Source organism: Marmota monax, unplaced genomic scaffold (genome assembly GCF_021218885.2).
Source record: "Marmota monax isolate L192 unplaced genomic scaffold, Marmota_monax_Labrador192_F-V1.1 WCK01_AAM20220418_F8-fsc00108, whole genome shotgun sequence".
NCBI classification, from domain to species: Eukaryota; Metazoa; Chordata; class Mammalia; order Rodentia; family Sciuridae; genus Marmota; species Marmota monax.
Genome location: NW_026694593.1, coordinates 5,946,328 through 5,970,169, shown reverse-complemented (window position 1 = coordinate 5,970,169; position 23,842 = coordinate 5,946,328). Strand labels below are relative to the sequence as shown.

Genomic DNA, 23,842 nt, shown 5'->3' with positions numbered 1-23,842 from the left:
TGAAGGAGGACTTACCTGGATAGGTGTTACGGGAAACGGCATGAGCTCTGCGTGGGTCTGGGGCGACCGACCACCTGCTCTCCTTTTACCTGTGTTTGCTGCAATAAAATAAAGACTTCTCGATACGGACCAGAAACAATTGGGATAGTTAGTGTCATCATTAAGACCTTATCGTGGAAGGCATATTTGGCTACTTTTTAGATACCTGAAGTATAGATTTTTTTTTTTTTTTTTTTTTTACAGAATTGAATTTGTTTTCATAGGTAATCAAAACGGGAAACGTGCTTTTTAAAGCATATGATACTTTTTTTCCCCTTAGTTATTGCTGTTTTGGCTTGGTATGTGTGTGTTTCCCCCCACTTTGGTGCTGTACTACAGAAAAGAGGTCCATTCAGCATGGACTTTTCCAAAAGATTTCAAATTCTTTAGGAGAAAATGTGGAGAACTCACTTGCTTCCTGCTGAGAATAGAGGGTTAACCCAAACTTCACATACATCTATTTGAATTTTAGTTTGCTTTCTCTCTATAGCATGTTACCAGTGAGACTGGTCATTCAGTTATTCTTACTTCTTATCCTACTTCTTCCATTGCCCCTGCAGTGTTTTGATTTGTCTTTACCTTGGATAAAGCTTGCAAAATTATAGGTCCAAAGCTTCAAACCATTTGTGTTGGAACTTGGATTTGGAAATATTTCTTATGGTTTTTTGAATAATAATACTAAAAATTTAGTTAGTAGAGAAAGACAGGATTAGTTAATCTCTTTGCTAATAGCAGATCATACCTTCTTGCTGGAATGTAAAATTAGAACCTAGAATATCAAATATGCTAGCAATCATTATCAAAGACTTATCATGTGTCTAGTATGGGCCAGACATTTCATTATTGCGTATAATATACTTTATAATGTACTGAGAAGTGGTGTTTGTTTGAGTAATGAGATTGAACACAGGGGTGCTCTATCTTTGAGCTTCTTTCCCAGCCCTCTTTATTTTTTATTTTAATCCAGGTTCTTGCCAAGTTGTCCAGGCTGGCCTGGAGCTTGCCATCCTCCTGCCTCAGCCTCTCTAGTAGCTGTGATTATAGGACCATGCCACTGGGCTCAGCTGAGAACTAGATTTTTCAACTATGGTTTACAAAAAGAGAACATTAACGCTCAGAAATGTCAGGTTGCTAATGGTTACTCAGTAAAATGTTGTAGTTGAGAACTGGCTCCACCATTAACTTTGTAAAATAATGTTTAATGTACTTGGTACACCACAGGGAGCAAACAGTGCTAATGTGAGCACGAGAACCAGTTCTCCACTCTGTCTTACAAGGTTTTTACTAAATTATGCAAGCATTTTATATTTCCTGCTGTTGGGTTCTACTGCTTTAATTCTTATGATTACATCCTTTGCAAGATTAAGGTGGTCCCTGTCCTTACCTTGTGGGATCATAAATGACAATTACCAGATGTTTTTTTCCAGTCAGTAATAATGTGATACACTGGAGCCAGAATTTTTCTGCCTGTGCTATTGTTGATACCATGTACTATGTCTGAGCTTATTTCCTCTGTTGATATCTTAAAAGTGAAAAAATGATTGCTCTAAGAAGGAAATAATTCAGCTGAAGTTTGTTCTGTATAGTTTGTGTAGTTCTTTAACTATAAAAGCTTTTGACTTTATAAAACCTGGTATGATTTTCCTAGAGGAATGGAATTTAACTTTCTAAAATGGGTAGGGGTAATTTCATAGTCATTTTGTACTTACAACTTGGTTATAAAGAAAGCCTTTTTTTTTTTTTTTTTTTTGGTGCTGGGGCCTTATGCATAAGAGGCAAGCACTGTACCAACTGAGCTATATCCCCAACCCTTAAATAAAGACTTTTGAGAGACCTATTCAAATGAGTGGTGAAGGGAACAATGAAAATAGTTTGTGTATTGGACCACATTTTCATTTAATTTTATATTTCTTTTTTTAAAATCTTTTTCTTTCTTTCTTTTTTTTTAGTTGTAGATGGACACAGTACCTTTATTTGTTTTTATGTGATGCTGGGAATCGAACCCAGTGCCTCACCAAGCTAGGCAAGTGCTCTGCCACTGAGCCATGTCCCTGGCCTCTTAATTTTATATTTCTTTACAGTTAGACTTACATTAGTTTGAATTTGGTTGCTAAGTCTACTTTAGACAAAATTGTGAAGTAGGTATTTCAGATTTCTTTCTTTTTTTTTTTTTTTTAGAGAGAATTTTAATATTTATTTTTTAGTTATTGGCGGACACAACATCTTTGATTGTATGTGGTGCTGAGGATCGAACCCGGGCCATACGCATGCCAGGCAAGCAGGCTACCACTTGAGCCATATCCCCAGCCCGGTATTTCAAATTTCTAATCTTTCTGTCCATTTTCCTGATGCCACTTTTGCTTTTTTTTTTTTTCTCTCCTGACATCCACGATTTAGTAATTCAGATCTCTATGTAATTTAAGTAAATGCTATTCCAGAGATTTTTTGTGTGTGTGGGGGGGGACAGGTACCACATCTTCAGCCCTGTTTTGTATTTTATTTAGAGACAGGGTCTCACTAAATTGCTTAGCACCTCCCTACCGTGCCTTTGCTGAGGCTGGCTTTGAATTCGCAATCCTCCTGTCTCTCAGCCTCCCAAGCCGCTGGGATTACAGGCATGCGCCACCGCACCTGGCTTCCAGAGATATTATTTTATTTACTTAATTTTTGTGGTGCTGGAGATGTAACCTAGGGCCTCCAGCATGCTGTTCAAGTGCTCTACTATTGAGCTACATCCCCAGTCCTCGGAGTTCTTTCCATTTTATCATTCATTTAATAATGTGTCATAAGAGACTTTTATTCACCAAAAAGAAAAATAAATTATAAAGGAAATAATTTACTGAAAGCAAGTGTGCTCTCTGAAGATACACACCGATTAACCAGTTTTCTTCAGACATTTTAAAATTTTGCTTGGCTGTAGTGTTTATTGTCTGTTTTTCTTTCTTTCTTTTTTTTGGTACTGGAGATTAAACCAAGGGTTTAACTTTTGCATGTTAGGCAAGCACTCTACCACTTCACTATATCCCTAGCCCTCATTATCTCATTTCAAAAAGTTATCTTTCAGTAGTATAAGCAGATACTTATTTTTAAATCTTTTCTCTGCTTTAAAACCCTCCCTTGATACCCCATTGCAGCAGAGTTACGTTCTAAACTTCTTTTACTGTGGTCTACAGCATAAGACCCTACACTTAACTGCTCTGCTTGCTTCTTAGTTCTTTTCTGATCCTACCTTCTCTTCATTTAGATCTAACCTCAGATATTACCTCCTCAGAAAGGTCTTGTTCACCTTCAGTTGCTATTATGTCATCTTATTTTCAGTATATGAAATCACTTATTACATGTTTATTGTCTATTTTCCTTTGTCAGATGACAACCTGTGTTTTGTTTATTGCTGTATCTCCAAGCAACTAGAACAGAATGTGGCATTTAGTAAAGCAATCATTAAATATTTATCAACAATGGTGTGAAATAATCAGATACTTGAGGAACAGAATTGCTTTTTTTTTTTTTTTTGGTATTGGGGATTGAACTCGGGCATTCTACCACTGCGCCACATCCCTAGCCCTATTTTTTATTTAAAAATATGTGCAGGTTCAGGATGTGGCTCTTACATGGATGTGATGTGCAATTTGACCTGTTTATCATTTCTATACTTCATTCTTCTTTCCCATTTTTATTCACTTGTTTCTTTTCTTTCATTTTATTTTTGGTACTGGGGATTGAACCCAGGGGTACTTAACCACTGAACTGTATCAGCAGCCCTTTTTTCTAATTTGAGACAGGGTCTTTCTAGTTGCTTGGGGCCTCTCTAATATTGCCAGTGCTGGCCTTGAATTTACCGTCCTATTGCTTTAGCCTTCTGAGTCACTGGGGTTTACAGGTGTGTGCCGTCATTCCTGACTTCTTCCCATTTTTAATGTATAATGATAATCAGTATGGAAAAGTAGAAAAACGTAGACTTTGGAATTAGACCTAGGTTCAGATCTTAACTCAATCACTTCATCTTGGGTGACATACTATGTGAGGTACTTAAACTGTGATCCTTAATTTCTCATCAATAAGTAGAGATAATAATGATCTTTCATAGGATTGTTATCTAGGTATAAGAAGATAATGCATGTATTTTAGCCTGCAACCTAGGACATAAAAAATTGAAATTATTTACTATGATCATTCAGATAAAAATAGTCTTAAAATCCTGAATATTCAAAATAAATTATGACAGAACCTTGTTTTGGGTACAGTGGTAGAATTTACATTCTTGGTTGGTAGAAGATATATTGGACTAGACTCCCTGAAGTGATAGTGAATGTTGCAAGTTCTCTGAAGAACTAGTAGAAAAAAATGTAAAATACTATGTTTATGATACCTCTATTTTGTCTTCTTTCTTTTTCAGCAGAGGGAATCTATTTTATTAATATAGTTTTATATAGTAGCAAATGATCTTGGTTTGGGTTTTGCAGTTTGATAAATCCTTTGGTAATTTATGGACTCTGGAGTGTATCCTAGAACCCAGGATTTTATTCAGCAGTTGATCCTTTTTAGCGCCTGTTTCACCTTTTATTTTTTCCTTTTTCTCAACAATGTGTTTCCATCTACAATGTTTATTTCTCTAAATCTTAACAATTAAAATACTCTCAATTAAAAATAAGTATCTTTATGATTTGCTGTATTTTGTCTTATTTCTAATTATTGAATACTTGGTCTGTTTTGGAGAGCTGTGTGAGTTTAATGATTTTTTTCAGGAAATAGTAGAAATGTGATTGCTACTTAGTTGTAGAACACAAAATCTGTTGATTTCCCTTAAGGTATTTTTTAAAATATTTATCTTTTAGTTATAGTTGGACACAATACATTGATTGTATTTATTTATTTTTATGTGGTGCTGAGGATCTAACCCAGGGCCTCCCATGTGCTAGGTGAGGGCTCTACCGCTGAGCCACAACCCAGCCTTTAAGCTATTTTTGATATTAATTTTATATACAAAAGTAAAGAGGTAATGACACTTCCTTTCTTTTCATCACCCCACTTCAGTACTTATCAACTCTATGGTCAGGTTTTTTTTTTTTTTTAATTTTTAATTTTCATGGATATCTTTTACCTCCTCCTCTTCATTACTTTGAAGCAAGTTGAAGTACAGTCTTTTATGTTTTTCACAAAAGAGACAAACAGAGTAGAAAAATAGTCATAGAGGATTTATTTGTTGCAGAGATCTACAAAGTGCAGTTACTTTTTTTTTTTTTTGGTGCCAAGGATTGAATTTGGGGGCACTCAACCACTGAGCCACATCCCCAACCCTATTTTGTATTTTATTAGAGACAGGGTCTCATTGAGTGCTTAGCACCTTGCCATTGCTGAGGCTGACTTTGAACTGGAGATCCTCCTGTCACAGCCTCCTAAGTCTCTGGGATTACATACCCGTGCCACCACCCCCAGCTCTCAGTTACATTTTTTATCCATGGTAATGTTCTCTTAGTTTGAGTCTCATGAACTTTAAGTGGATTATGAAGCTGGTAATAATTTTATAGCTAATGTTTGTTAAGTGCTTACTATGTGCCAAATGTTCCTAAGCATTTTACACATACTAATTCTTTCAGAATTAAATTTTAAAAACATTGTCCTCACAATTTTTAAAGTAGGTATTATAATCCCCATTTTACAGATGACAAAATAGAGGCACTGAGAGATTAAGTAACTTGCCTCTGGTTTCAGAGCTAATTAATAGTGAAGCCAAGATAAACCCAGGCATTCTTTTTTTTTTTTTTTTTATAAGAGAGAGAGGGAGAGAATTTTTTAATATTTTTTTTTAGTTTTCGGCGGACACAACATCTTTATTTGTATATGGTGCTGAGGATTGAATCCAGGCTGCAAGCACGCCAGGCGAGCGCACTACCGCTTGAGCCACATCCCCAGCCCAATTAAGAGTTTTTTTATGGCAAAACATTTGAACGTATACTCATCAGTGAAGAGTTCAGTCTGCTGTTTGTATATATGTATATATTATTATTATTATTTAGTGGTGGATACTGGGGATTGAACCCAGGGGTCCTGGGAATGGTAGGCAAGTACTCTACCACTAGGGTACACCACCAGCCTGCTCTTTTATATGTGATATTCCACTAATCTGAGGGCCTGGGACCATTTTCTGGAGTTTGGCCTCTGAAATGTAGCCTGTCTTTTTTTGTTGTTTACATTCTTTGTAATCTTATCCTGTGTTGCAGATAGGTGGGCTAGTCTTGTAGAGTGTAACAATGTTGTAATTATATATGTATACCAATGAATAACACAGGTGGACTAAATACAAATTCTGACTTAAGAGTTCTAAGATGGATTTTGCTTATAAATCGCTAGTTTACTTTCAGTTCTTTCAACAGTATTTATTTTTAATATTTAAAACATTTAAAAATATTTTATTCCACAGTAGTCATACATAATTATGAGATAAGTATAATACTGCCCTTTTTTTTTCCCTTTCTTTTGTGTGTGTGTGTGTGTGAGAGAGAGAGAGAGAGAGAGGGAGAGAGAGATACTGGTGGTTGAATCCATGGGCACTCTGCAGCCCTTTTTATTTTATTTTTTTTTAAACATTCATTTTGTAGTTGTAGGTGGATACATATTTTATTTTTATGTGATGCAGTGCCTCACACAAGCTAGGCGAGTGCCCTTTCCTCTGAGTCACAGCCCCAGCCCTAGCCCTTTTCATTTTTTAAAATTTTTTTTTAGGTTGTTGATGGACCTTTATTTTATTTGCTTATTTATATGTGGTGCTAGGAATCGAACCCAGTGCCTCACACATATGAGGCGAGAGCTCTACTGCTGAGCTACAACTCCAGCCCCCTAGCCCTTTTCATTTTGAGACAGTCTCACTAAGCTGTTGAGGCCAGCCTTGAACTTGTGATCCTCTTGTCTTAGCCTCCTGCATCACTGGACTTAACAGCTGTGCACCATTTTGCCTAGCTTTATTTTTTTAAATATTACTTTTTGGGGGAGTAGATACGGGGGATTGAATTTAGGGGCACTCGATCACTGAGCCACGCCCCCAGCCTTTTTTTTTTATGTTTATTTTTTAGTTGTAGTTGGGCACAATACCTTTATTTCTCTTATTTATTTTTATGTGGTGCTGAGGATCGAACCAGGGTCTCGCACATTGAGACGAGCATTGCGCTGCTGAGCTACAACCCCCGACCCTTTTTATTTTTTATTTTGAGATGGGATCAGACCCAGCGCCTCACACTTGCCAGGTTAAGTGCTCTACCACTAAGCCACAATCCCATCCCCCTAAAGATTTATTTTTTTGCAGTGCTGAGAATTGAACCCAGAGTCTCACTCATGCTTGGTAAGAGCTCTACCACTGAGCTATAGTTTCAGCAAATATATTTTTATTTTTAATTGGCACATAGTAACTGTACATATTTTGGGGGTATAGTGTGACATTTTAACACATTTATAATGTATAATGTTCACATCAAGGTAAGTGGCTTATTTGTCACCTCAGACATAATTCATTTCTGTATGTTGGGAACATAAAATTCTTTCTTCTAGGTATTTTGCAATATACAAGCGATTGTTTTCAAACATAGTCTCCTTACTATGTTATAGAACCTTAAAAGTTATTCTTCCTGCTAGGCACTGTGGTGCATGCCTATAATCCCAGCAGCTCTGGAAGCTGAGGGAGGAGGATCATAAATTCAAAATCATCGTCAGAAAATTGGCGAGGCCCTGAGCAACTTAGGAAGACCACTATGGCTCAGTGGTTAATTGCCCCTGGGTTTGATCCCTGGTATTTAAAACAAAAAGTTATTCCTCCTCTCCCACTGTACTCCTGAACTTGTTAACCCTCAACAAATATTTATTGAGCAGCTGTGCCAGGCACTGTCTCGGCACTGGGGATACCAGAGGGCGAACAAAAATCTTTATCATAACAAGAGTTTATACTTTAGTAAGAGGAGATAGGCATCAAAGATAGTAAATAAGTGATAATAAATGTATCAGAAGGTGATAAGTACTATAAAGAAATATAAAGTAGGAAAGAAGATTATGAGATTTGCAGTTTTAAACTAGACTAGAAGGAAAGGCCTTACTGAAAAGGTGAAATGTGAGTAAATAGGTAAGTTAGTAAGCAATATAGATATGAAGGCATGCAAGAATATTTAAGCCAAAAGAACAGAAAAGTATAAAGATCCTGAGGTTAATGTATGTCTGGTGAGCTAAAGGAACATATTATTTTTCTGTGGTGCTGAGGATCGAACCTAATGCCTCACACATAACACTAAGCCACAAACCTAGCCCTTCGGCTTTTATTTGAATGAGTTACTGAACTATGAGTAGAGGAGGGATATGATTGATTTATGATTGGAGGTGCTGCCAGGGATTGAACCCAGGGTGTTGTTCATGCTAGCTGTTTTGTTTGTTTATGGTGGTACTAGGCATTAACCCAGGGGTACTCTACCACTGAGCTATATCCCCAGCCCTTTTTATGTTTATTTTGAGGCAGTGTCTTGCTAAATTGCCCAGGCTGGCCTCAAACTTGTGATTATATTGATATTGTTTTAGGTGTCTATTTTTAAATATACCTTTACTGAGATATAATTTATAAATATAACTTTTTTTATATAGTGAATATTAAATCCAGGTCCTTATATATGCTAGTCAAGCATTCTAGCACTTAATGAAAAGACAGGGTCTCACTTAGTTGTCCAGATTGGTTGTGATCCTCCTGCTTTAGCCTCTTAAGTAGTTTGAATTATAAGTGTGCACTGTTGTGTCTTGTAATATTAACTTTATCATTGGAGGTTACAGCAAAGGTACTGCTGCATGGATCTAGTGAGGCTAAACCAAGAGTAGAAATAAGAAAAAGATTAAAATAGATCATTTCTTTGGGAAATTGAGATAAGGTTTACCTGGAGCCTCAGAAAAAATCTAAACCAAGAATACACTAGATCAAGTGTGTAGAGGCATCTAAGATTCCAGAATGCCTGAGAGCCTTCTCTATGAACCTCTGCTCTATCATATTTAATGCTCTCTCTTATTAGACTTACTTCTTAATTTACATTGATTCTCTAGTTGATCTCTTCCAGCTTTCTGGCTCTAAAACAATGTATGGCCCGAATAGACACCTTGGGGTAACTGTTGCATATTTTTAAAAAATATTTATTTTTTAGTTGTAGTTGTAAAAATACCTTTATTTTTATTTATTTATTTTCATGAGGTGCTGAGGATCAAACCTAGGGCCTCACACATGCTAGGTGAGCGCTCTACTGCTGAGCCACAACCCCAGCCCACTGTTACATAATTAGGCTAAAACAACTAAACTGTGCAATTTATTTATTTTTTTTTTGGGGGGGGGGAGTTACTAGGCATTGAACTCAGGGGCACTCAACCACTGAGCCACAACCTCAGCCCTCTTTTGTATTTTACTTAGAGATGGGGTCTCATTGAGTTGCTTAGCGCCTCATCATTGCTGAGGCTGGCTTTGAACCTATGATCCTCCTGTCTCAGCTTCACTGCTGCTGGGATTACAGGCATGCACCAGTGTGCCTGACCTCAACTGTATAATTTAAATGAATTTTATAGTCTAGGGATGTCATTCACTGGTAGAGTACCCCTGAGTTCAATATGCAGTATCAAAAAAATAAATAAATAAAAATGAAAGGTTAATATTGCATTATCTGTCTCTGTCTCCCCTTTGAATGCCTTGATCATCTTTTCTTTATTTTATTACGCTAGGTTCATAGAAGTGTAGATAATATTTTTCTGTGTTTTCCTGGCAATTTTTTAAAACATGGAACTACCTTATTTCTAAAGTCAATATACATTAAACAAGCCTTTATAGCTGTATTATGAGACTTTATAAAAAATAGTCCTTATGTTCTTCATTTAGATGCTTTGTTTCACATGGAAAAGGGTGAAATATCCTTGGCCCTAGCTGGGTTTAATACAATGTAATGTGTAAAGTATACATTTATTGTACCAGATCCCATAGTAAGCTAACTGTTAAATTGTGGAATAGATGAACATTCCTTTACAAGTACCACATGCTTTCCTTCTGAAATTTAGACAGGGGAAAAAAGACAACATGAAAGTAGCAGGGAGAGAGAGAGGAAGGGGTTGTGGGGGACAGGAAAAGGGATAATGAAGGGTATGATCAAAGTATGTTATATGCATATACAATTATGCCACCATGAAATCTCTTACTCTATATAATTTAAATGCACTAATAAAAATTAAAAGCAAACATTCCTACAACTTGAAGTGTGAAACAGTATTGATAGACTTCAACATGGTATGGAAATATTTTCAGAGAAAAATTACAATTGCAGTGGAAAAAATACTAATATGAAAATTTGTTCAAACACGCCACCTCAGAATCACTTTAATATCTGTTTTGTCTGCTGAAAAGGGATGAGTCTATGGACGTGTGTGGTTTCTTAGGGAGTGGAGGCCCACTGATTTATTCTTAGTAATTTGGCGGCCTTCCTTTTGTAAGCTATATATAATAGCTGTATCCAAAATTCTTTTCTCTTAGACTTTTTAAAAATATTTTTTAGTTGTAGAGGAACACAATAACTTTTTTTTTTTTTTAGTGTGATGCTGAGGGTTGAACCCAGTGCCTCACGTGTGTGAGGCAAGAGCTCTATCACTGAGCCACAACCCAGCCCCTCTCTCTTAGACTTTTTTTTTTTTAAGATGTTGATGGATCTTTGTTTTATTCATTGATTTATGTGTGGTGCTGAGGATTGAACTCAGTGCCTCACACATGCTAAGTTCTACCACTGAGCCACAACCCCGCCCTTCTCTTTTTGATCAATCAGTATTGATTCTTATTTTTTTTGAACTGGGGATTCTTATTTTTTTTGAACTGGGATCCCTAGCCCTTTTTAGTTTTTGAGACAGGGTCTCACTAAGTTGCTGAGGCTCTTTTTAAATTTTTGATCCTCCTGAGTCGCTGGATTTACAGGCATGTATCATCATGCCCAGCTTAGGCTTTTTTTTTTTTAAAGAGAGAGAGAGAATTTTAATATTTATTTTTTAGTTTTCGGCGGACACAACATCTTTGTTTGTATGTGGTGCTGAGGATCGAACTTGGGCTGCACACATGCCAGGCGAGCGCACTACCACTTGAGCCACATCCCCAGCCCTTTTTTTTTAAATACCTTTATTTTATTTTATTTATTTTATGTGGTGCTGAGGATGGAACCCAGGGCCTCACACGTGCCAGGCAAGCGCTCTACCACAGAGCTACCACTGCCGCCCCTTCTTCTCCTTTTTTTTTTTTAACTTCACTTTCCCATACATTTATTGTTTTACAGCAGTTCCTCCAAGTAGAGAGATTTGGATTAGTGGTTTTAAAATTTCAATTTTCTGAAAACTAAGGGTACATAGAGTTTAGTTTAATCTGCAGCAGGAGCTCAAAGACCATAGTAAAAATTCCCCAAGAATTTAACATCATTATAACAAATCATCTTGACTTGCTCATCTGTCATGGAAACAAAAAGTAGTTGGTGTTTTGTAATACTTTGGGATTCCAGCATCCCCACAGATTTTAATTATAAACACTGGAGAAATGTACATCTTGTGCAAAGTGATAGAACCTAGCTAGTTACTTATTTTGGGAAAAGGCAACAAATCCATTTGTGCTTTGAAGCATTAAAGTTTTTCTTTTCTTTGTTTCTTTTGGACGGGTAGTACCAGGGATTGAATTCAAGGGCATTCGGCCACTGATCCAAATCCCCAACCCTATTTTGTATTTTATTTAGAGACAAGTTCTCAATGAGTTGCTTAGTGCCTTGCTATTGTTGAGGCTGGCTCTGTACTGGGGATTGATTCCCAGGGATGCTCGGCCACTGAGCTATATCCCTAGCCCTTTTTATTTTTTGAGACAGGGTCTCACTAAGTTGCTGAGGCTCTTTTAAAATTTTTGATCCTCCTGCCTCAGCCTCCTTAGCTGCTAGGGTTACAGGCTTGTGTCACCACACTCAGCAGCATTAAAGTTTTTCTAGCCAAGATAAGATAGTTTATAAACCTCATTCTTGGGCCATTGTTGTGGCTCAGCAGTAGGGCCCTCACCTTGTACATGCAATCCTCTGGGTTGCATCCTCAGCACCACATTAAAATAAATGAATAAAACAAAGGTATTGTGTTCAACTACAACTAAAAAATAAATATTTTTTTTTAAAGAGAGAGAGAAGAGGGCTGGGGATGTGGCTCAAGTGGTAGCACGCTCGCCTGGCATGCGTGCGGCCCGGGTTCGATCCTCAGCACCACATACAAACAAAGATGTTATGTTGTGTCCGCCGAGAACTAAAATAAATGAATATTGAAAGATTAAAAAAAAAAAAAACGAGAGAGAGAGAATTTTTAATATTTATTTTTCAGTTTTCGGTGGACACATCTTTATTTTATGTGGTGCTGAGGATTGAACCCAGCGCCCTGCTCATGCCAGGCGAGTGCGTTACCACTTGAGCCACATCCCCAGCCCTAAATATTTTTTTAAAATACCTCATTCTTACTCTCTTCTTTTTATTTTATTTATTTATTTTAAAAAAATGTTTCTTAGCTGTTGATAGACCTTTATTTAATTTATTTATTTATATGTGATGCTGAAAATTGAACCCAGTGCCTCATACATGCCACACAAGTGCATTACTGCTGAGCCCCAGCCCCAGCCCACTCTTTTCTTTTTAGAGAAAAGTTGAAACATCGGCTTCTTCTTCTTTTTTTTTTTTTAACATTTATTTTTTAGTTGTAGGTGAACACAATACCTTTTTTAAAAAAAATTTTTTTTAATGTGGTGCTGAGGATCAAACCCAGTGCCTCCTACATGGTAGGCAAGAGCTCTACCACTGAGCCACAACCCCAGCCCCATACATAGGCTTATTGATGAAAGAAATGAACTATATTAAAGAGTTGGGTTCAAATTATACTTGTAGTTTGTGACTTCTCTCCCTAATCTCTCTTCTTCCTTCCACTTCACTTTAGTGATTTAATTTCATTTATTTTTATTTTATAGTTCTTTTGGTTCTCACTAGCAGAGACATGAAGTATTTCTCCCCCCACCCCACTTTTTTTGGGGGGGTATATTATTGTTATGGGATTTGTTTTTACACATTCATTGTTGTTGCATATTGATGGGATTTGTTATACATATTCATACATGTACACATTATAACAATATAATTTTACTAATATGTAATATTTATTTATTACTGTTTAGCAAAAGTTGTGCTGTGAAAGGGAAAAAATATTAGGAACTATAACTCAACTTATTATTTTTTTAAATATTTATTTTTTTGTTTTAAGTGGATACAATATCTTTATTTATTTTTATGTGGTGCTAAGGATTGAACCCAGTGCCTCGCGCATGCCAGGCCAGTGCGCTACCACTTGAGTCACATCCCCAACCCACTTTATATTATTTTTGTTTTATTTCTTTATTTTTTGAGAGGCTGGTGATTGAACTTAGGGCCTTGTACATGCAAGGCAAGTGCTTTACCACTGAACTAACATCATGCTAGTTTTTTTTTTAAATATTTTTTAATTATACATGAACTCAGTATCTTTATTTTTTTAACATTTTTTTTTTTTTTTTTTTTTTTTTTAGTTGTAGGTGTACACAGTACCTTTATTTATTTTTATAGTGGTGCTGAGGATCAAACCCAGTGCCTCACACAGGCTAGGCAAGTGCTCTACCTCTGAGCCACAACCCTAGCCCCAGTATCTTTATTTTGTTTATTTATTTTTATGTGGAGCTGAGGATCAAACCCAGTGCATCACACACAGGAGGCAATCACTCTACCGCTGAGCCACACCCCAGATGCCTCATGCTAGTTTCCAAAATGAAGTGTAACACATTCTTTTTTTTTTAATATTTATTGTTTAGTTATAGGTGGGCATAATATCTTTATTTTATTTTTATGTGCTGCTGAGGTTTGAACCCAGTGACTCACATGTGCTAGGCGAGCGCTGTACCACTGAGCCACAACCCTAGCCCCAAGTGTGACATATTCTTTAAGATGGCAATCTCTGTATCCAGGAGGTAAAAGTATTAATTGAATAATTGAAAGTTCTTTTATAGTATATTACTATGTTCAGATTTATAAAATTTTAAAAATGGATTTGGAAATACTTATTGCTTACTCTGTAAAACTGTACCGAGTGCTAAAAGAGAGAATTATAAGGAGCATACATAATACCTTAGTGACTAAGGTATAAACTGAACAAAAATTATTGATTCTAGGAAGTACCATAGTATAACTTTTTATCTTCTTTAACAGTTTATAAGAGGTATCACTTTTTGTTGGAATGCCAGTATTGTTACTGAACATAATTTACTAGATATCATACATATGTTACTTAAAATCCTGACATCAGCTCTGTGAGAAATAAATTATGCTCACTTTAAATTTTTATAAATCGATTCTCTGGGAAGTTAACGATTATTGTGGGGGAAATGCCAGAACTTTGATAGCATAGGAAAAGAAAACCATACCTGGTTTCAAGGTGGCTAAATATAAAGCTTAAAAATAAGTGGGAGAAAAGCAATACAGTGGATTCAAAGCCCAAGTTGCTTCCAGGTACTTTGTTCTATTTAATAATATTCTTTATAATATTTCTAGTCATTAGTGTAGTTAACTTCACAAAATATTAATAATTTAGGAATAAAATAGCTCACATTCATTTAATATGACAATTCATGAGGTATTATTTGCTGAGTAAGTCTACTGGTGATATATATGTAAACTTAACTCTATTGATGATAAGCAAAATAATAAACAGTATAAATGAAGTCATCAAAGGCTTTGTGAAGTAAAATAACTTCTTCATGGCACATAGTAAACAGTAGAAGCCAGGTATGGTGGGCACACCTGTAATTCCAGTGACTCAGGGTGGATGAGACAGGAGAATCACAAGTTCAAGGCCAGACTCAGCAACTTAGTGAGACCCTGTCTCAAAATAAAAAATGAAAAGGGTTGGGGTTGTAGCTCGGGTGATGGAGCACCCCTAGGTTCAATCCATACATATATATATATATATATATATATATATATATATATATATATATATATATATAACTTAAAACAGTAGAGCCAGTTTTAAATTTAAGCAGTTTTGACTAAAGAGGTCAACACTTTAGCATTGTGCTAGACTGCTTCCCATTTCTTTTAGTGTGTTTTGGTATTTTATAGTATTCCATGGGCAATATGATATATATAATATACTTATTTACTGAGATGTGGTATGTGGACTTCCTTACCCCTAAATAGAATGTAAACGTGATAGCAGAGCCTTCGTTTTGTTTACCATTACATCCTCAGTACCAAGAAGAAGATGAAGAACTTAATGAAATTTTCTTCACTTTACTTTCAGAATTCTTTCTAGAAAGGTTGTGCACATTTTGTGATTATAAAGAAACATTGTATAGTAGTTAATTGGTAAAGAACATGAACTTTGAACTCAAATTGATATTATAGTTGCAACTTATCCTCTTAAAGCTAATATAACTCATTTTATATGATCCTTGGTGGGATTAAATAAAATAATTTACATAAAGTACTTTGTAAACTACCAGAATTTCAGAAAACTCAACAAGTAGCAAACCACTGTCATTTGAAATGCATTTTTGGTATACACACCATGTTTCTTGAAGGTCTGTTTGCTTAAGCTTTAAATTTTTCCAATTAATCCTGCATACCTTATGTGAAATTTTAAGGTCAATAATCCAAAAGTGTGCTAGGTGCACTGGCGCTCGCCTGTGATCCCAGTGGCTCAGGAGGCTGAGGCAGGAGGAGGATTATGAGCTCAAAGTCAGCCTCAGCAAGTTGCAGAGACCCTCTCTCAAAATATAAAAGAGGGCTGGGGATGTGGTTTGGATGTTAAGCATCCCTGGGTTTAATACCTAGTACCTAAATAAATAAATAAATAAAATCAAAGTGTGAACATGGATTTTTTTTTCCCTCGGATTGACATATGTAGCACATACACATAAACTGATGAATGTGAGAAGGTACATAGAATATATACAATAGTATATAGTAAAATAACAGTAAAGATTTGTATTCTGTACAAACAGCATTTCCCCAAAACAGGTGATGTTTAGTTTAGGATTTCACTGTTAAAGTTTAGGAATTACCAAATGAAAGTTAAATCTGTTTTCATGCTGTGAGACTTTAGTATCTTTCATGAAATGTTTCTTGAATTTCCAGGGGGATAGGATATTGAGCATTTTTCAAACTTACATGACCTTGGAGTCCCTTTGTTGTTTTTGGTATCTCATGTGATTAGTGGTTCATATAGCTTGCTTTGGGAAAGTTTATGTAAAATTTTCTAGAAAACCCTCATGGCAGAGCAGAGTTGTGTATAGTGAGAAAGGCTTCACGAAGGAAGCAGTTTTCCAAAGAGGTGAAAGAAGGCATCCCAAATGTAAGCAAAGGTGTTCAAGGATCAGAATCAGGGAATGACAACCACTAGACACACACACACACACACACACAGCCAAATGATAATAGTAAAGATATAGAGGAAGAATAAAAGATGATTTTTAAGACATAAGGGGCAAGGGCAAGTGTATTTAAAAGAAAGTAACTACATATAAAACAACAGCTACAATAAATAGTTACATGCTGAACCAAAGGGGTGTGTGTGTGTGTGTGTGTGTGTGTATGTATGTGTGTGTGTGTGTCTGCGTGTGTGGGCTTGTGTATGTGTGCTTGTGTGATAATGGTATTAGTATGATATGGATTTTATTCAAAACTTTTAGATTTCATAAAACTGAACTCAAATTAGTGAGGACAGATATTTAATATATTTCATGGTTTAAAAATCCTAATTTCCTAGGACATCAAAAACAGATTTGTAGAAACATAAATGTATGTTGACTATGCACAGTCATTATAATGTAAATCATTGGTTGCTACTGTCTCTGCTGAGTCCTTTGACTTTGCTCTTTTTGCCTAAGGCACCTTTGTAGTTGCCAGGTGTGATGTAGATGGTTGGGTTGGACTTCATATCTTTTTGCCAAATTTAACCCTCCTGAATAGTGCTTTCAAACCCATCTGTCTTTGTTCTGCAGTTCAAAAAATGTTGGACTTTTAATTTTTGTCTTGGCTCATTTGGAAAAGATTGCCTGAATGAAGGTCTAAATTCTTTCTTTCCCCAAGGAGAGATCTTTTGTTATGCAGGGTTTTTTTCTTTAGGCACAGCCATTATTATTATTATTATCATTAGAATTTTTAATATTTATTATTATTTTTTAGAATTTTAAATATTTATTATTATTATTATTATTATTATTTTAGTTTTCTGCGGATACAACATCTTGTTTGTATGTGGTGCTGAGAATCGAACCCGGGCCGAACGCATGCCAGGCAAGCATGCTACCGCTTGAGCCACATTCCCAGCCCTTATTATTAATTATTATTATTAATTTTTATTTGTACTGTGTTAGGGATTGACCCCAGAGCATTGGGATGCTAGGCAAGCTGTCTGCCACTGAGCTATATCCCCAGCCATCTCAGTCTTTTTTAGTAAAAGAGATGACAAGGATAGAGAGAAGTGAGTTAGGGGCATTTGAAGAACTGAATAGTAAATAGAGTAGGATTTGTATTATGTATGTATGTATGTATTACGAACCCAGGGCCTTGTGCATGCTGGACAAGTGCTCTACCACTGAGCTACATCCCAGCACCCCTGCTTGCTTGCTTGCTTGCTTATCTATCTATCTATCTATCTATCTATCTATCTATCTATCTATGTATTTATTTATTGTAATGCCAAGGATTGAACCTGGGGTGCTTAACCACTAACCCACACCCCTAGTCCTTTTTTATTTTTTTTTAACTTTTTTTGTCTTTTAATAGATGGACACAATACCTTTATTTTATTTATTTTTATGTGGTGCTGAGGCTCGAACCCAGTGCCTCACACATATTAGGCAAGTGCTTGGTAGAGCTACCACTGAGCCACAACCCCAGCCCCTATTTTTTTTCACTTTTGAAACAGGGTCTCACTAAGTTGCTTAGGGCCTCCCTACATTGCTGAGGCTGGCCTTTAACTTGCAATCACCCTGCTTCAGCCTCCCATTCACTGGGGTTACAGGGATGTGCCACCATGCACTTCACAAAGCTACTTAGGAACAAGGACAAAAGGAAGACATTTCCAGAAAGATAAAAGCTGGAAACCAGCAGATCTCCATGGCTTTCAAAAGGATATATACTTCAGTTAAAGGAAAATAATCCAGAAGGTCTAAGCAATAAAAAGCAATGCTAAGCAAATAATTGATAATTAAGAGTATAAGCCTAAATGTTTATTATCTGTGTAAAATAGTGTTTAATTGGTGAAGGTTTTTTTTTTTTTTTTTAAAGTCAGAACGGAATAAACTATATTGTGTCTACTACTACCTACTATATTGTAGGTCAAGAAAAGTATAATTTGAACCGGGCCCTGTGGCACATACCTTAAATACCAGTAACTTGGGAAGTTGAAGCAGGTGGAGCACATATTTGAGGCCAGCCTTAGCAATTTAGCAAGATCCTGTCTCAGAGTAAAAAATAAAAGACTACAGATATAGCTTAGTGGTAAAGCACTCCTGGGTTCAATTCCCCAGAACCAAAAAGAAAGAAAGAAAGATATTTACATACTGGGCATACACCTGTAATACCAACTACATGGAAGGCTGAGGCAGGAGGATCACAAGTTTGAAGCCAGTTAGGTAGCTGAGGAAGACCCTATCTCAAAATAAAAAATAAAAAGGACTAGGAATGTAGTTCAGTGACAGAGTGCCCCTGGGGTCCATATTCAGTACTGCAAATAAAATAAAAAGAAATAACGTAATAATTGCATGCCTATGGTCCTAACTACTCAGGAGGCTGAGGTTTAAAGGTAACTTGAACCAGGAGTTTGAGGTGTGTCTGGGCAACATAGTGAGGACCCCCCCCCCATTAAAAAAATTTTAAAAAATTAGCAGAAGTCTTTATTATGTGATAAATCTTCCAAGGTTAGCTGCTAGACTGGTAATGTGGTACAGTGCTAGAGCACTTGCTTAGTAGCATGCTTGGGGCCTTGGGTTCAGTTCCTGGTACCACAGAAAAAGGTGGAAAGTGGGGAGTTGCTGGGGATGTAGCTCAGTGGTAGTGCCTTTACTTAGCATCTAGAATGTATAAGGCCCTTGGTTTAATTCCTAGTACTGCAAAAAAAGAAGAAAAAAAAATTCAATGTAAGCATAATTTAAAAATATTAGGCAAAGAAAAAATCTATTACTGCTCTATATCCCCAGCCCAGGAAATACAAATTCTTGAATAAAGTATATTTAATTAATTATATGTACAATATTCCTATGCTAATGTAACATTTGCATAGCTTCAAATATTCTGTATCATACAAATCTGTGCAGTTTCACTCTAGTGCTTAGAAGGTAGAACTTAGATGCTAATAAGAAAAATTAAAAAATTCTACTTTGAAAATTAAAATAATGAATTTCCAAAGAACTCATGATTCAAAGAAGAAATCATAGTAGAAATTTAAACATACATATTACTAAATGGTAATGAGAATACTACATGCTAAAAGGAATGTGACTTATTTTTTTTGGGGTGGGGGGGGTGGCGCTTACCAGGGATTGAACTCAGGGCCACTCGACCATTGAGCCACATCCCCGGCCCTATTTTGTGTTTTATTTGGAGACAGGGTCTCACTGAGTTGTTTAGTGCCTTGCTGTTGCTGAGGCTGGCTTTGAACCCTCAGTCCTTCTATCAGCCTCCTGAGACACTGGGATTACAGGCATGTGCCGCTGCACCCAGCGAATGTGACTTATTCTGTTGAGTGCCCTACAGTGTGCCACATGGGATCCATCCATGAATATATTAAATTTTCTGACCCTGTGGGAATAACATTTGATAGGAAAATGGAATAAATAATAGACAAAATGGAAAAGTAAATTAGTATGATAGACGGTGATAAAGTCTTAGGGAAAAGGTTAAAAGTAGAGCAGGGTAAAGGACATTGGAATTCATGCTGGGAATGTAGGACGGATTGTAGTGCAGGTTTAGCATACTTGATCTGATTCAAAATCCAAAATGCTCTGAAATCTGAAACATTTCTGGTCCCAAACATTTCTGATAGGGTATACTTTACCTATATAAAAGGAAGCAGTTAAGATAGGCTTAATTAAGAGAGTGAGAATTCAGGACAGCCCTGAAGATACTGAAAGAGTCAGTCTGATGGATATCTGAAGGAAAAGGATTCTAGACCAAGGATTGAGTTGAGAGTTAGACCAAGATCATAAGTATGAGTGTTTCTGGTATGTTCAAGGAGCAGTTTTCCAGAATAGCACAAAAGTAGTAAGGGGAAAACTAGATGAGGTCAGAGAGATAAGGGAGATAATGTAGGACATGTTTTTTTTTTTTTTTTTTTTAACTGTTGGAGGGCTTTTTAGTGGTTTGTTTTTGGAGGTGGTGCTAGGGATTGAACATATGGCCTCCCACATGCTTATTAATGAGTATGTAATCTACCACTAAAGTATACCTCCAGCCCCATTGGAGGGTTTTGAACAGAGGATAACATGTTCTGGCTTATTTTTGAAAGGATCACCCATTACCATATAACAGTCAACTATAAGGAGGAAAGAGAAGCAGAGAGACTTATTGCAAGAATAATAGTCCAGGTAACAGATAAAGGTAGCTTATGCACAAACAGGAGTGCAGAAATAGCGGTGATAAGAAAATGATTTCTGGAGATAATAGGTATATATTCTAGACATTATATGTATATCTATAATATAGATATTCTGTATATCAATAATATGTATATATCTCCACATATGTAGCTACTTTGTATGTGTGTATATATTTTAATGGAATGTTTCACCAATTTGTGTGTCATCCTTTTATAGGGGCCATGCTAATCTCAGTTGTCATTCTACTATTAAAATATGCACTATCAAAACAAGCAGTTTCTGGATATATTTTGAAGGTAGAACAAATTATTGACAGATTGATGTAGTAGAGTTTGAGAAAAAGGAATCAAAGATAATTTCAGGGACCAGGGTTGTGGCTCAGTGGCAGAGCACTTGCCTAGCACGTGTGAGGTACTGGATTCAAACCTCAGCATCAAATACAAAAAATAAGCAAATAAAATGAAGGCATGCTGTCCATCTACAACTACCAAAAAAAAAATTTTTTTTAAATAACAATTCCAGGGCTGGGGATGTGGCTCAAGCAGTCGCGCGCTCGCCTGGCATGCGTGCGGCCCGGGTTCGATCCTCAGCACCACATACAAACAAAGATGTTGTGTCCGGCGAAAACTAAAAAATAAATATTAAAAATTCTTTCTCTCTCTCTCTCTCTTAAAAAAAAATTAATAATTCCAAGTTGTGGCCTTGGTGATAGAAGGATGGATTTGCCTTTAACTATGTGGCAAAGACTTTAGATGGAAACTGGGAGGAATAGTATACTCCTATAATACCAGCAATTTAGGGAGACCCTTTCTCAAAGCAAGATATGAAGAGGGTTGGGGTGTTACTTAGTGGTAAAGCATCCATGTTTTCAAGCCCGAGTATACCCCAACACAAAAAGTTTTAGGTGGATAAGATTTTGGGGATCTTAAAATTTTGTTTTAATTTTTTTTTTTTTTTTTTTTTTTTGGTGTCAGGAATTGAACCTAGGGACACTTAACCACCAAGCTACATCCCCAGCCCCCCCCCCACCTTTTTTTTGTATTTTATTTAGAGACAGGGTCTCCCTGAGTTGCTTAGGGTCTTGTTAAATTGCTGAAGCTGACTTTGAACTCACAGTTCTCCTGCCTTAGTCTCCTGAGCCGCTGGGATTATAGGAATGTGCTTCAGCATTTGGCTGTTTTGACATGTTAAGTTTGAGCTGTCTTTTAGTGTAAGTGGAAATGTCAAGTAGACAGGGAGATAGTGCAGCTAGAGATAGATAGGTGAAGAAGAAGTCTGGAGTGGGTTAGTAAGACATAAAGGGAATTTATAGCCTAAAATGCAAGAGCTTGAAAATTAATAAGCTAAGCATACCTTGTAAAAAGTTAAAGAACAACAGAATAAGGTCAAGATTGAAGAGAGATATAAAAATGACAGCAATGAGTTAATAAATACAAAAGAGGTTTAATAAAGGTCAGCAAAGTTGAAATATGAGTCTTTTAAAAGTCTAGTAAAGCGCTGGGGTTGTGGCTCAGAAGTAGAGCACTCACCTAGCATGCGTGAGGCACTGGGTTCAATCCGCAGCACCACATAAAAGTAAAATAAAGATATTGTGTCCACCTGTAACTAAAAAATAAATGTTTTAAAAAATAAAATAAAGTCTAGTAAAATATAAATTTTTTAAGATTAATCAAAAAAAGAGAACACATTAATGAATATTAGGAATGAAAAAAGAAATGTACCTACAGGTAAAGTAGAAATTTAAAAGATATGAACAAGTTTATGCCAATGAATTTAGAATTTTGGTGACTCTGTTGAATGGACATTGGCCAATAAAAAAATAACCAATAGTGATCCAAGAACAATTAAAAAATCTGAGTAGGTCAGTAATTACAATGGTGAATAAAATCTTATAAAATCTTTCTGTGAAGAAAATGCTAGGCCCTTGAAGCATCTTGGGCCAGAAAGCTAGGAGGGTGCTCAAAAATAAATGAGATCAGGGCTGGGGATGTGGCTCAAGCGGTAGCGCGCTCGCCTGGCATGCGTGCGGCCCAGGTTCGATCCTCAGCACCACATACAAACAAAGATGTTGTGTCTGCCGAAAACTAAGAAATAAATATTAAGAAAAAAATTCTCTCTTTCTCTCTCTCTCTAAAATAAATAAATAAACAAATAAGATCATATATTAAAAGGATGTAAAAACTGGTACAAAAAAGGAATTTAACTGACTTAAAAAAACAGTGCTGCTGGGCATGGTGGCACATGCCTATAATCACAGTGACTCCAGAGGTTGAGGCAAGAAGATCACAAGTTCAGAAAACCAGCCTCAGAGATTTAGGGAGACCTTGTGTCAAAATACAAAATAAAGCCAGGTGTGGGGGTTTACAGCTGTAATTCCAGCAGCTCAGGAGGCTGAGACAGGAGGATTGTGAGTTCAAAGCCAGCCTCAAAAAAAGCAAGACACTAAGCAACTTGTGAGACACTTGTCTGTACATGAAACACAAAATAGGGCTGGGGATGGGGTTCAGTGGTCCAGTGTCTCTGGGTTCAATCCCTGGTATCCGCCCCCTCAAAATAAATAAATAAACAGGACTCAGTGGCAGAGCCCTCCTGGGCAAGTACCAAAAAAGAAGAAAAAGAAAAAAAAAAGGAAGAAAGATGATAATAGTAAGTGAGGAAAAAAGAATCCCTGAGGTCATAGGGATGTTCATTAAGAAAAAACAAGCTGGGTCCAGTGCACAGACCTGTAATCCCAGCAACTAGGAGGCTGGGGCAGGAAGATCACAAGATAACCCTAACCCCATCCCTGAGGAACAGTATATTCTTAGAGTATGAAAATACTACCCCACAGATTATAAATTATGAATTGACAATTTTAGGTTATTGATCGCTTTATGAATTATAAAGGGGAAACTATACCTTCACAGTGAGGAGAAAACTTTGTATCAATAGTAGTGAAATGGCCTAAAAATGATCTCTTGTTAGGTAGTAGGTGGTGCCTAGTGTTGCAATTGTTGTATTCTGTTCTATTCTGGTTTTTTTTTGGTACTAAGCTGTACTGCTAAAATACATCCCTAGCCCTTTTATTGATTGATTAATTACTTAATTAATTTTTGCAGTTTTGGGAATTGAACCCAGAGGTGCTCTACCACTGAG

The 23,842-nt window shown here is 36.5% G+C and overlaps 1 protein-coding gene and 1 non-coding gene across 5 annotated transcripts in view; one reads left to right on the top strand and one right to left on the bottom strand.

Moving 5' to 3' along the window:
• Rprd2 (regulation of nuclear pre-mRNA domain containing 2) overlaps nt 1-23,842 on the top strand; it is an 89,809-nt gene that overhangs the window by 1,710 nt on the left and 64,257 nt on the right. The window lies entirely within an intron of this gene.
• On the bottom strand, nt 20,879-20,981 carry LOC124077564 (U6 spliceosomal RNA). Its single transcript, XR_006846651.1, has one exon. It is a non-coding gene; the product is annotated as a U6 spliceosomal RNA (small nuclear RNA).